Here is a 13,608-nt window from a genome sequence, read left to right on the forward strand (position 1 = left end):
TACAAGGGAGTCTAGGCATGAGATTCCCCCCCCCCTCCCTTGTCTCGATCCCTAGTGGCATAGAAAGGCGCAATGATGGCCTCGGCGAAGACGCTATATGGAAGTAGACGCGCAGGCTACGTAGCTGGACCCTGGGACCATCACCAGCAGACAGAAAGATGAGCAGCGCATCCTGGGCTCCGGGTACCCAGCATGAACTGAGCATCCTTCTTGGGCGAGGCGGGGCGAGGCAGCGGGCTGGCTGGAGGCTGGCCAGAGGGAAAGAGGAAAAGAAGAGCCATGTAGGTTAGTAGGATTTTGAGGTAGCGCTGCTGTGTGGTCCCCCCCCCCCGCCCTCAATATATCCATCTGCCCAATGCAAATCGATTTCGTTCCTATCTGGCGATCCTGCTGTAAGAAAGTAGCATCTCCATATCCTCTCACCCTCCTGGCAGTCTTGCCAAGCGTGGCCCGAAATCCTCGTGCTCGTTTATTTTCCTTTTGTGGGAGGAGGTGAAGGTGTGTGTTTGGATCGCTCGTAGAAGGAATCCGGCATTTTACGCAATGACGCGTGGCGGGCATTTTACTTCCTTTCATTGCCATCGGGTGGGAAAGCGGGCCATTTCAAGCCCCCCCCCCAATCGGGCTGAACTTAATGCCTGATGAACTTGCGCCCCCCCCCACCCCCAATCCACACCGCCCGTGGATCTGTGATGGTTAAAGAGAGGTGCACCCCCGCGCTTCGCTCGCTCGGAGGAACGGACTCGCACGCAGAGCTATTTGCGTGTCTCCGGGGCTTATGACGAGGAAACGGGTGTGAATTGGGCAGGCGATCCTTGTCGATCCGAGAGGATGAGGCACGCCTCTCCAAGGACGCCTGCATCGCTTCCCAGAGCTTTCATTTAATAGCAGGTGGAAAGTGGGAGAGAGAGGATAACTAGGCACAAAGGGACGGGGTTTGCTTTGTTTTTGTTTTTTCCTGGAATCGGGAGGAGGAAGAGGAATAAAGACCAACCCTTTCCGAGGTGTCTGAAGGGGAAGAGCTCCAGTGGCTGATGCTCTGCTCTCCATGACATGTAACCGGTGACAATTCGCTACAAGGACACGCTCTGCTTTCCTAGTGCATCCCTAATCCCAGCCTGCTTGGAGTAATAGTGGGCGGGCGCAAGCCTGGCACGGGGTGACGTCACCATGTTTGGGTGGGTATGTTAATGAGGAGCCCTGCTCGCTGTCTACAGAGCTTGCTTTTTCCTTTTTTTGCGGTATTGTGAACCTCACCCCTTTTATAGTTCCCAAATAAAGGGAATATTTCTTTCTTTCTTTCTGCAAATTACCATGTTGCTATAGACCCCGTTTCTTTACAGTGATGCCTGTTGTCTACATAGGGGTATTCCAAAACAGGCTTGTGTTGCTATTGTTTGGCATGACTTGTAAGCCTTCAGAACGACCCAGTATGTATTTGCTACGAGCTGTGCCTGTCTAGGAATTTTTTATATATATAACTTATATATATTTATTACTGAAGGAAACTTACAATACAAAACCACACACATATGCATTATCTTAATATATAATCACACAATATATATTATTTCTCACTTTCTCTTTCTCTCTCTCTGTGCATACATATTTGCCACCAATAAGATGAGAAAGACTTGACTTGAATCCTTACTGTGCAGTCCTGTGAATGTTAGAAGTTCCATTGTGCTCAATGAACCTTACTTCCTAGTAAATACATTTACCTGTAAGTCTCAATAAGGTCAGCTGGGCTTACTGTTGAGTAGAGGTGTGCAGGACTGTGTTGTTAGTTGTTTCTCCATTCACACAAGGAAGGGGGCAATTTTTGCTCAGCAGCTGCACTATATCACACACCATTCCGAAAGGCTCCCAAGTCTGCAGGAGCAGATTTTCAGGGAACACAGGTTTCTCCAGGGGGGATGTGGGCAATAAGAAAGCCACATCCTGTGGTGGTGAACTGTGTACCATTCACAGAAGGGAGGCTACAATTGAAGCTGTTATAAACAGACCCATCTCTCACTGATAAGATATAAAATGGTTCAGTTTATTAAAGAGTTTTGATTTTCCTGGGCAACATTAATGTCTTGTTTTTAAGTTATTGCATTCAATGGCAGTCAGTGAGGGACAAATGAGCCATTTTAGATAGTATTTAGCATTGATAAATACTTATCATAGTGGGTATATTTAGATGGGGTTATAAGATGTATATGTTGAAGAAAATTGACTTGAAAATAAGAAGGTACTTGCTATGTCCATCTGAAGACACGGCAGTTAAATTTTGCCTCTCTTGTGATGTGTTTAAAGTAGAAAATTGATGACATAAGTCTAAGATATTTCATCAGATCTTATGCTATGCTGTGACAATGCACTAAGATTTGTTGGGGATTTCCCTTACTCTGTAATGGAAGGAATTTGAAAGAGAAAGATTTTACTTCCTATGAAAAAGCAGATTATTCTGCAAACATAGCATGAAATTGCATCAGCAGTTTGCTTTCATCAGCTTATATACTTGCTTTTGCAGATCTGTTCACTAGAATTATAGCATCAATATTCTTGGTATCAGCAAGAATATATGGTTACTAATTGTTAAGCGTGATCCTGCCAAAATCTGTCACTTTGCTCTTCCCTTGTAATTACAGGTAATTCAGATAATAGTTGTTAGGCACTATTATTATCTGGAATACCGGGAAGCGTTGTGTTGGTTTTTTTTTAAATACACACCCACATTCCTTTGAACCTGAACAGTTGCAAATTCAGGAAGCAATTTCAACTGATTTTAACCTAGGAGACAAAACTGCAAGCTACTGTATGCATGAACTAGTGAGCAACTGATGCAACATCACATCTCCTCTCCACCCCAAAGTTACCGTATTTTTTGCTCTATAAAACGCACCAGACCACAAGACGCACCTAGTTTTTGGTGGAGGAAAACAAGAAAAAAAAAAGAGCAGCAATCCCTCTTGCTGTTCTGGCTTCTGTGATAGCTGTGCAGCCCGCATTCGTTCCATAAGACGCACACATTTCCACTTACTTTTTAGGAGGGAAAAAGTGAGTCTTATAGAGCAAAAAATACGGTATCTATCTTCTTTTCTTATACAGAATCTAAACTGTTCCTTTCAGATTTCTTTTCCCCCAAACTTTTAAAAGTTAGAAACATACCAAGAAAGATGAATATAGCCTGGTATAAGTAGTGATTTGAGTTGGACCCTTCTACAATGCTTTTGCAAATGTTAGTTTTATTAAAATACAGTGGCTCAATAATTCCCTCTCCCCCTGCAAAAAGGAAAAGAACAGAAGCTAACAGGATCTAGGGGAGACTTGACCCTTGTGATAGGTGTGTTCTCCATCCTATTGGATCACTGAACCACTGCCTCTCTGGCAGAAGCCAAGTCACCTAAGCTGATTCTTTTCTAACTCCATCATCAAATTGATATGATGGAGTATCTCAAATTACTATCATGCGCTTCCAGGCACCTTTCTCAGCAGGCTTCTGGAACAGGTGCAGGGAACCATTTTCAACCTGATGGCTGTGTTACCTATTGGGCAACCTTCAGGGCATGGGTGAGGCAAACCATGACAGTGGAAGGCTCCAGATGCAGAAAATGGGTGGTGACATCGGTTAAATGTGGGCAGGACCAGAAGCAAAAAGTGGGTGGAGCAACAGATATAACTCTTAACTATGTGTTGTAAGCTACATTCCAGCCATGCAGAAGTCATACATTTCTACACACACCACCACCACCCATCTCTCCACCCATCCAAGCAAGAAGCATTATCCTAGTTCAAGGATGTAGCCCAGCCAGACCAAAGCTGTTGAGTGTTGACCAGTGCCTTTAAGGGGCATGGCTTGGGAAGAGTTTGGAGGGCATTTGACCTCTGAGCCTGGGAATCCCTTCCTCTTCCCTGGAGTATAGGCATGAATATCAACTTTTTAAAAGAACTAAAAATGGGCACTTTTAATCAGGCAAATAGGTTTTTTTATCCTGTAAAAATACATATTTCACAATAAAGCAATGCCATGGTAATAGTTTTATTCTTATACTCAAATAATGTCAGTTATGGGTTGTTGTTTTTTTAAGTTTAGGCATTACTTGTCTCCTTTTTCATGGATTGCTTCTTTCTTTTGTTTCATTCTCTGATGATTGGATTCTAATTGTCATGGGAACTGTGTTTTGTCCACATTTTGATTAGGTCTTCTTTGCTTTGTTGGTGTTGTACTTCTCGCCCCAATTTTATAATACCTGAATTCTTTCCCCTGAAACAGCAGGTATAGCAACAGTATGCTTGGGGGAGAGGCACAACATGCTTCTTAATTTAATATATTTTGCAGCAGTGTCTTTATGCTCCAATTTTAGAATTTGGCATTGTGTGCACCACTCACATGAGCTGCTTTGCTGCAGACTTGATATCTTGACTCAGATTTAAAGCTGGCCTCTGACTCTACCCTATGCCTTCCCACCTCTCACATGCAGCAAAAGCGGGTATAGAGTGGCTTGCTTGCACTCTGACTGGCTCTCCCAAGTTCTTCTGTATTGGACTTCGAGTTACCAGTGTATTCCAGGATATGGTGCAAGACCAACTTGTGGAGGGAGGGGAGTTATGTACATATCGGACCACTCCATAATCTGTAGACTAGGAGGAAAGGGGTATTGGTAAATGGTGCAATATATTAGCATCCCTATAGTAGATGAAAACATGCAGACTCCCTCTTTTCCACTTGACCTCCAAGATAACATCTATAAATAATGTACAGTCATACCTTGGTTTTCAAATGCCTTGTGAGTTGAACGTTTTGTCTCCCGAACGCCACAAACCCGGAAGTGACTGTTCCAGTTTGCGAACTATTTTTGGAAGCTGAACGTCTGATGGTGCTTCCGCGGTTTCTGGTTGGCTGCAGGAGCTTCCGCTTTGGTTTTCAAACTTTTTGGAAGTCGAACAGACTTCCGGAACGGATTCCATTCAACTTCCAAAGTACGACTGTATCACAGAAGAAATCTTCAGCAAGGCACCCTGTAGCACCAGGGTAGAAAAGCCTGATTGCCTGAGGGAATTGGGGAGCCATTTAGCTGCTGCCATCCCAGACTCTTTCTGTCCACTTCCTAGTCTAAGATAGTTATTCAAGTAGGCAGTTAGCATCGCATCTAGTTCCCATCACATCTAGCGTTTAAGAATCAAGACAAGGCAAAGGAGCAAAGGGGCCTTGCTCAGAACTAGGAAAGATGCGATGGAAACTAGAACAGCAGCTTAATTTCTATCCATCTCCCCAGTTATCATGGCCTTTGGAGGAGACAGAGTTAGAGTTCCCTGAGAAAAGGCACTGGATGGGACCCAGATGATGGGCAGGGGACCTGTGTTCTCAAAGGCACTTTGCTGCTGTGGATGATGGGATGGAATTTCCTTATTATTTTATATGTGCTTTTTAAAATGCCTTCACAGAATTGGCTGCATTTGCTTTACTCTGCATAGATTGTGGGTATGGAGACCCTTCTTGGCTGCTGTGCTGCTGCCATGCTTTTGAAAGGAGGAGGGGTCAGTTTAGACTGGGCTGAGGCAATAGCTCCTAACGGTGCTGGCAGCAGTTTTGTGGAGCTGTTGTTGGCTGTGGTATCCATGTTCTTCATTGTCCTTCAGGAAAAAAAAACAACTAATTCAGAAGTCTCCATAGAACCTCAAGCTGCATTCAAAGCTAAATTACAGAACCACAACCCATGATGCTGAAATCAACATATGTGTGCCTTTTTGCATGCAAATGTTGTGGGCATCTGTCAGAACTGTTACATTCACCCAGCTCCGTGCCAGAGGCAGTTTTGAAACTAGACTTACTACACTTACTGAAATTATTAACTATGTGATAGCTACCTATGTACTCATAGAAGTGTTCACAAAGCATGTAAGAAGAAAACAAAACAGTATGAAACTACTTTTTTCCATCACCGTTCAAGAAAAGGTTTCTTTCTTCGTTTCTCCTAGAACTGAAACTGACATAGATTAGAAGCTGTGTATGGGATTAGTCACTAGGGGGGCTGGCAACCTTTTAGAGCCCTGTGGTACATTTGCAAACCAGCAAATCTTTCATGGGCAGCCTGCGCACACCACCACACCACACACATGCATGTGCAGATACCTTCACACTCACTCTCCCCACCATAAATTAAGCTTGAAAAATGTGTTTTCACTTTTTTGAAAGCATCATGGGGCCAAACTTTCTGGAGGCTGCTGCAGCAGTTAACCTTCTATTCCCAGCTGTAATCTTCAGGAAGTTTGCCCCACACTGCAACAAATAGGCTCACTGGAAAGCTTTCTCTTGGGATGAATAGAAGGTTTTTCCAAGTCTCATTAAAGCAGGGGAGGGGTGATTTCATCAAAGTTGGGGACATAAGGGCTCCCTGTCCCCTCCCATGCCACAATTGGGTCTGAAGGCCTCTTTCAATCCTCATTTCAGCAGGTGGTGGGCTGGGAGCAGGATCCTGCAGGCACTAGGGCAGGCTGATGTGAAAGCTGATGCAAGAGAGTCACCAAGTTTTTTCGCAGTTGTGAGGCAGCTATGACCGGTGCTCTTAGGAGAGGAATCAGTAGCATGAGCAATGGGGATTATTCTTAGCCAAGGTTGTCTCACTTCCCCTTGCGTTAGACCAAAAGAAAAAAACCCATTCGTCCTGGACCTAAAGAATCATGCCCACACACTGAGAGAAAAGTGGGAAGCACCAGATCCAGCAATTTCATCCAAGTGCTGGATGAAGTGAATGAGTACTGATGACAGAAGGAACTCTGCTCTTCCAAACTGGAATGATGGACATGGAATTTGTATGCTTGCTGTCTCATTCCCAAGGAACACCCTTGTAAGTGGAGATCCTGCAGCCTCTTAAGAAACCAGCTTGACTTGCTTCCTGTCTTGACAGTTTCTTTTTTTAAAAAAAAAATCTAATTTTTATTAACAGGCCAATCAAATCACATTATTTCCAAATCACATTAGTTCCAAATTATACAGCCAGATTTTAATTTTTTTGTTGGGGGTACCCATACTTCAAGCTCTGAACAGGGGTCCAAACAGCACTTATATTGCTGCTTTAATTAGACAGTTCTATCCAGTTCTGTCCAGATAGTCTCTTTGTTACTTTCCTCATCTTCTTGTTGTTATCATATATTCCTTTCTGTGCGATCTCTGATAATCTTCACAAGCGGGTTGAAAACAAACATCCTCAGTGTGTGTTTTACACTCTCCAAAAATCATATCACATAAGGACAGATGCCATTTCCACACCTCCATAAAGAACTTTCCCTCAGCCTGTCCGTTAATTTCCCCAGGCTTGCCAAGCATATCTCAGAGGGCTCTGCCAGGTCTAGATCACATTCTGATCATATTCACATTCTGATGACCCTGGTCCTCCTCCCCCTGTCCTTCTTAGGCAAGCCTGTCTTGGCGAGACGCCATTTAAAACTGCGTCATAAAACTTTCCTCCGTTCTCCGATGTTTACCAATCCTCTCTTTGATCAATAATTCACTCCACACAGTTCTTGAATTCCTGCTTGTGATTAATAAATTGCAACAATTATCTCTGGGGTGGAGGGTTATTAATACTCACATAAGGCAAAAAAAGAAAAGTTTTTTCCTCCACCCCCTTTCTGTTTCACTCCAAACATACCATGTTTTAATGGTGATTCATCACTTGATTTATTTGTCCCGCCCATCGCTCCGCTTACAGAGATCCATTAATCAGCAGTCTTAACTCCCAATCTTCGCTTGATGTATGTGCTTTAGCTTCTTTCCAATTATATATTTCCAATTATATATTTCGATCTAAAGCAAACCAGTGCGCTGATTGGAGACAGCATCAGGAAGAGCCGACTTCACCCGAGGGCTTGTGCCAAGTGTCCGCACCCCCTTCTTTCGAATCCGGGGGTGAATTATGGACACCGCTGGCAAGGCAGTCCCCCCCATCTCCTTGGGGGGGCCGGGAAGGCTGCATACTTCCCATAGCAGCCTCTTAATTACCTTGTGTGGGTCGGAGAGATGTTATTGTCAGCCATCTTCCAATGCGCCACCTGGTGGCCCCCCTGTCTTGACAGTTTCATGGGTTTATACTCTTGTCTGAGTGTCCTAACCTGGTTCTGACAAGGGTCCATGATCTATGATGGAATAACCCTGGTGGTTTCAGCACCACAGAGAGCTCTGAGTGAGCAACTTGCTTTGGCAGTGGCTGGAGCTAGAGTGAGGTCTTGAGCCTGTTTCCCAGCTTATTGCCCAAAGGTTTGCTGTCCTTGCAGAAACACTGGAGACTCTTAAAGGGTCAAATGTTTGACCTGGAGAAGTGTGCTGCTTTTGTGCTCTGTGGCCTGCTACCTGCACCACTACTTGCACAGCTGTCAAGTGCAGGCATTTGGTTTCTCAGGCTAAGAGAAGTTTGGTGACTTCGATTCAGTGGGCTCTGGTTCAGTAGGCTGCGGTTCAATGTCAGGAGCTTGGGCTAGCTCTACAGCCAGTGGCACTGCAGCCATAGACTTGGCTGGCTCTTTCTCCTCTGACTCTGAGGACAGAACCATGATACCCAAAGGCTTGACAGGGTTGATGGAGACCATTGTTGTTCAAGCTGCAAATGCAATGGCTGGTATTCCTCAAACCATACCAAACCCCTGTTTGCTTTTGAGAAATCTGAGATTGGGGCCAGGGTCTGGCTGAGTAGGATCCCTCACATAAGTCTCCAGTGATGCAATTCTGTTATATATGGAAACATCAAAATTCTGTGTGGAGCAGAAATGAACAGCTGCAGTTTAAACAAATAATTAGTGCGCCCACACACTATGGTTTTCGATTTCTGATTAAAAGTTTTGATACTTTGACTTTTTTTTGCCATAAAAGTATTGGGATAAAATTACTATTAGTAGGAGCAGGTTTCTTTTCTTTTCTTTTCTTTTCTTTTCTTTTCTTTTCTTTTCTTTTCTTTTCTTTTCTTTTCTGGCAAATGCACTGGCAGTTATGTAGCTCCCTGGAGGTCTTTCATGTGACTAAACTATTTATGGTTATTAATGTAGAGTGATTTGACTTTGCCTACTGCATTTTCCATTTTAATCTCTTTTAAAGTATGAGAACATAAACTGTTCCTTTAAAAAAATAGAATTGTTGATTCTGTACATTTATAAAAACCTTGAGTATTAATGTGTATGAAAGTTACTAGGAAATTGGCTACATGTGAGACTATTAAGATGACTGTCAACTGAAGCACATCAGCCTTCCATTGATGATAGCAGGCTATTTTTTTTAAAAAAAATGGGTCTATTTAATATATTTTGATCTTTCCTCCCACCTAACAAAATCTGTTATACTTTATTAAAATTTTCATATGATCTTTGTAAGGTCTTGACACACTTGTAAGGTGATTGGGGGGAAAGAATAAACCCTTCTGAATTATCATGGCAGTAAAGTAGGAAACTTGATTCAAAACCATTTCACATTCATCAATACTTCTTAATATCTGGTTCAGTTACTAACTTTTAAAAGCGTCTGAGAACACATGAAACAATAAATGAGATGGTTCAGGCTTGTTTCATGAAGATGAATGTCATGATGTGTCCAGGTTCTTGATAGAAATATTTTCAGAAAATTCCCATTTCTTAAAAATGCATTGCTTAATAAAAATTATATTCACAAATGAGTAAAACAAACAAGGTTTTCAAATAATTCCATTCACATTCACACAAGGCAGGTAATTTAAACAAGCAGGCCAATTAAATTAAAACAAAATAACATATTCAGACATGCTAAACCACATTTAAACTAATTTAATTTCCAGAAAACTCACGTTGAAAGGGTTGATGGTTTAGTTTAATTGTATTTATGATAACAGTTTTGATGCACTAATATAAAGGGGTTAATTTTGCTTCAAAGTAGAAGCATGTCAGAGTGAGGTTATATAAGAAATAGACTTTTATCTGGATCATTTGCCATCTTTCATTAGTGAAAGTTCACATCACATGCAGCTTGAGTCTTCATCTGTTTCTAGCAGGTTGGGGGACAATATGTTTTGGAGCGTAGCCTTGGAGACAGTATGATACGACTATATCAGGTTTCCATAGCAGATTTTAGATAGTAGTGTAAGTGGAAATTTTAATACAATGAAGAAAAGGTCTACAACATTCTGTGCTTCAGAAAAAGAATATTCTAGAGCAGTCGCACTCCAGAACTGCATTAAAGTTTGTTTGAGGTATCCGCATACAAACATAATTCAGAAGACAAACTGAAAGTTTGGAGCTGACATAAGTGGACTATGTATTATTCCTTAACAGTGTGAACATATCCAGAAGAAATACTCATTGCCTAGGTAATAATTTCTCCTAAATCCTCTAGCACTGGTAGAACACGATTCTACATTGGTGGAAATACTGACAGCCGGTGAAGTGTAGTAGCTAAAGTCTTGGGCAAGGACCAGGGAGACTAAGATGCAAACCTTCCCTCAACCATAAAGCTCATTGGGTGACCTTGGGCCAGTCGTTGGTAGGAGGCTATCTCCTGCGTAGCCTCAATGCTGGAGGAACAACACTGGTATTGGTGGTGGTGGTGGGGAAGGACTTGGTAGATTCTTGTATTTCTGCAGGACATTATTTCAACCACCAATGATGGCTAAAAATTTCACTCTCTATGGAGTTATTGGAGAGCCCAAGATGACAGTCACAACAGAAGATAAGATTCTGACTAACACTGCAGCCAGTTCCTGTACATGACCAGGACAATATAAGACACCCCCCCCCCACAGAAAACAAAGATCTCATATATCAGGATAAGTGGCATGGGCCTACATTATTCTGCTTGCACGCCTAAAGAATTATGTGTTCATGCGTAAGGTGATGGGGCACTTTCCCCAAAGAGCACTTTGACCAAAAACAAACACTCAGCAGGCACAGTCAGACAGATAAAAAAGAAATGAACGGCAGTTGGATAACATGTGTCATCTAAGAAACTTAACAGGTATCTTGGCTCTGGGAGCAAACACACATTGGGAAACTTAACTGCTACAGCTGAGTTGCAAAGACAAAGTATACTACACAGGTAAGCCATATAGGAGGGCTCAATCCAGAAAGGGATTATCCAGAAAGGGATAATCAATACTGCAAGGCAGGAACTTTCCCTAGGTGTCACTACTGCTGGAGAAACACCATAATTATTTCCTTACAGAACGTTAGCCAGGATGCAGGGGGCAAACAGTGCAATTCCTTACAGTGGGTGGGTGGTTGCATTGATCAATGCTTTCCATTGTTATTGCAATGACAAGATTGTCCTCTCCAAGAGGTGAACCTCCAGATGTAGACACCAGGAGAACTAATAGTGGAGGAATTGTAAGCTAGATTGAGGCATGTTTAATGAAAGAGCTTCCAGGCGATAGTACCCTTTTTCTCACACTTTCTCATGAAGACTGAAACCACTAGTGACTGTTGCAGCTTCTACCAATTACTAATCACCAGCCCCATATTTCTGTCATCTTTTCACAGGCAGCTAGTCAGCCATTCAGTATGCACAGAGGAGACAATGTTCACTCACCACCATTTTGTCATGCAGACCATAAGTGAAGCTCACAGCAGCACCAGCAGTGATCAACAGAAAGCCAACTATTCCTATCTGGAGCATGAATCTTTTCCCTCTATCACAGTTTTTTTGTTTTTCCATAATGCAGAATAGACAGTAGCATAGCTCTGAGAGAGGCAGTGATGGGAACAGCTATACCTGTTGTTGTTGTTGTTGTTGTTGTTGTTGTTGTTGTTGTTGTTGTTCTACCTGCAATGCATTTTTGGAATGGAATGGCTCAGAGCCTTTCTGAAACAAAATAAAACAAAAAATTTGGCAAGCCCATTCTTTTGTGATGCTGTCAAAATTTACTCAAAATGCTCTTAAATAGCAAGCTGTGAGTGTTCCACTCTTCTGATTGTTAGCAGGTAGGGAATGTCTGTACTGCAGAACTCAGCTCAGCTGCCTCTGTGATGTGGCACGCCCACAGAGAAAGTGACAGATTGTGGGTTCTCCATCACAGACTGCAAAATGCTGTTGGCTAGACTATTGAAGCAGACAGATGCATGGCTTGTAACTTCTCAAAGTTGTACATTCAGTCTAATTGGCTCAAGTCTGTGGAATTCATTCCCGGCCGAGGTTAGTCATATAACTTCCTGCTAAATTTCAGGTGCATGACCAAGACTTTCTTGCTCCAGCAGGCATATACAAGTAGTTTTCAGTCTTATAATAAATATTTATTATTTTATTGTCCCATTTTCTGTGGATCGCTTTTATGTACACTGCTTAGAAATGCAAATGATTAAGCAGGATACACATGTCTTAAATAAATAAACAAACCATCATGTTGTAATAAGTAGCTTATTTTATTGCAAAGTAGCTTATTTAATGGATGCCCACTCCATTAAAATATCAGAACTAGATCTTGGGATAGGGATATTCAAGTGGGAGGAGGCCTGATTCTCACTGCCCAGTGTCATGGGGTAGAAAGGAGGTTTAGCTTCCATGCTAACAATATCCTTTACTTTCTTCCATAGTTGAATGATTGCCATTGCCTTTTACAGGGAAAAAGTAAAGAGCTCCAACTGGAGATGCTGCAGTGATAAAGAAAAACAAATAAACCCACCCCTACAACCCTGACGCGGGGAGAACACACTTTAAAAAACATATCACCAGCATTAAATAGCAGGTTTCTATAGAAACATAGAACACTGCCTTATTCTGAGTCAAACCATTGGCCTATTTAGTTTAGTATTGTTTACACTGACTGGCAGCAGCTCTCCAAAGTTTTCCCCCAGGTCCTACATGGAGATGATGTGAACTGAACCTGGGACCTGTTGCAATCAAAGCAGGTGCTTTACCAGTGATCTACAGCTTCTCCCCTAAATTATTAGCATACCAATTGACATTAAATAATTTATATTTATATAATTTATATTTAATTGACATTAAATAATTTATATTAAAATTGTACTTTCTGTGCTTTTATTTATTTATTTATTTTCATGATTATTTTACACTTGTGTTGCTATAATTACTCCTTGTGTAATGTGTGTTTTTACAATCCTGAGTCATTGGAGAAGGTAGTGTTCGGTTTTCACTTTCTTTTTCTTTTCTTTTGAATAGATGGGCAAATTGCCCGAGGAAACTATTTTACCGTTCCTATAGCAAGGCATGCTAATTCTGTTTTGGCAGCAGAGTGCAAATCAGCTCTGCTCCAAGTGTGGGCAACTGGGATTAGCATGCCTTTGACTGTGTGTGAGAGAAAAATAGTCGATCCCCTGTATAGCTATCTATTAATATTTATTTAAATAAGCTACTTCTGTTTCCTTGCCATATAGTAAATTGCGAAATATCTATGCTCTTCTAATATTTCATCATGCACATGACATGCCTTTACCTCACATCTCAGAACTGACATTTTAAAAAGAAAAGGTATGTATATTCAGCTTGGGGAGGGGGAGGAAGGGAAAGGAGATTGTTAGCCGCTTTGAGACTCCTTAGGGTAGTGATAAAGTTGGATATCAAATCCAAAATTCTTATTCCCTTCTCTTGGCAAAGCTGCTCTATAGAAGTTGGCTGCTAAATAGCTCTACTTTCTATTATTTTTCCATTAT

The 13,608-nt window shown here is 42.0% G+C and overlaps 1 protein-coding gene across 3 annotated transcripts in view; it reads left to right on the forward strand.

The window, feature by feature from the left end:
• Window positions 1-13,608, forward strand: part of SLC6A15 (solute carrier family 6 member 15) — a 40,531-nt gene that overhangs the window by 784 nt on the left and 26,139 nt on the right. The window contains exon 1 of one of the 3 annotated variants that reach the window (XM_083699208.1): window positions 89-285. The exons of 1 other annotated variant lie outside the window; for it this stretch is intronic. The gene's annotated coding sequence lies outside the window, so the exon portion shown is untranslated. Of the gene's footprint in view, window positions 1-88; window positions 286-936; window positions 1,179-13,608 lie in introns of those variants that run through there. One more of the 3 variants, XM_083699209.1, reaches the window with a different exon arrangement.

The sequence above is a fragment of the Podarcis gaigeae genome (assembly GCF_964106915.1).
Source record: "Podarcis gaigeae genome assembly, chromosome: 10".
Classification (NCBI taxonomy): Eukaryota; Metazoa; Chordata; class Lepidosauria; order Squamata; family Lacertidae; genus Podarcis; species Podarcis gaigeae.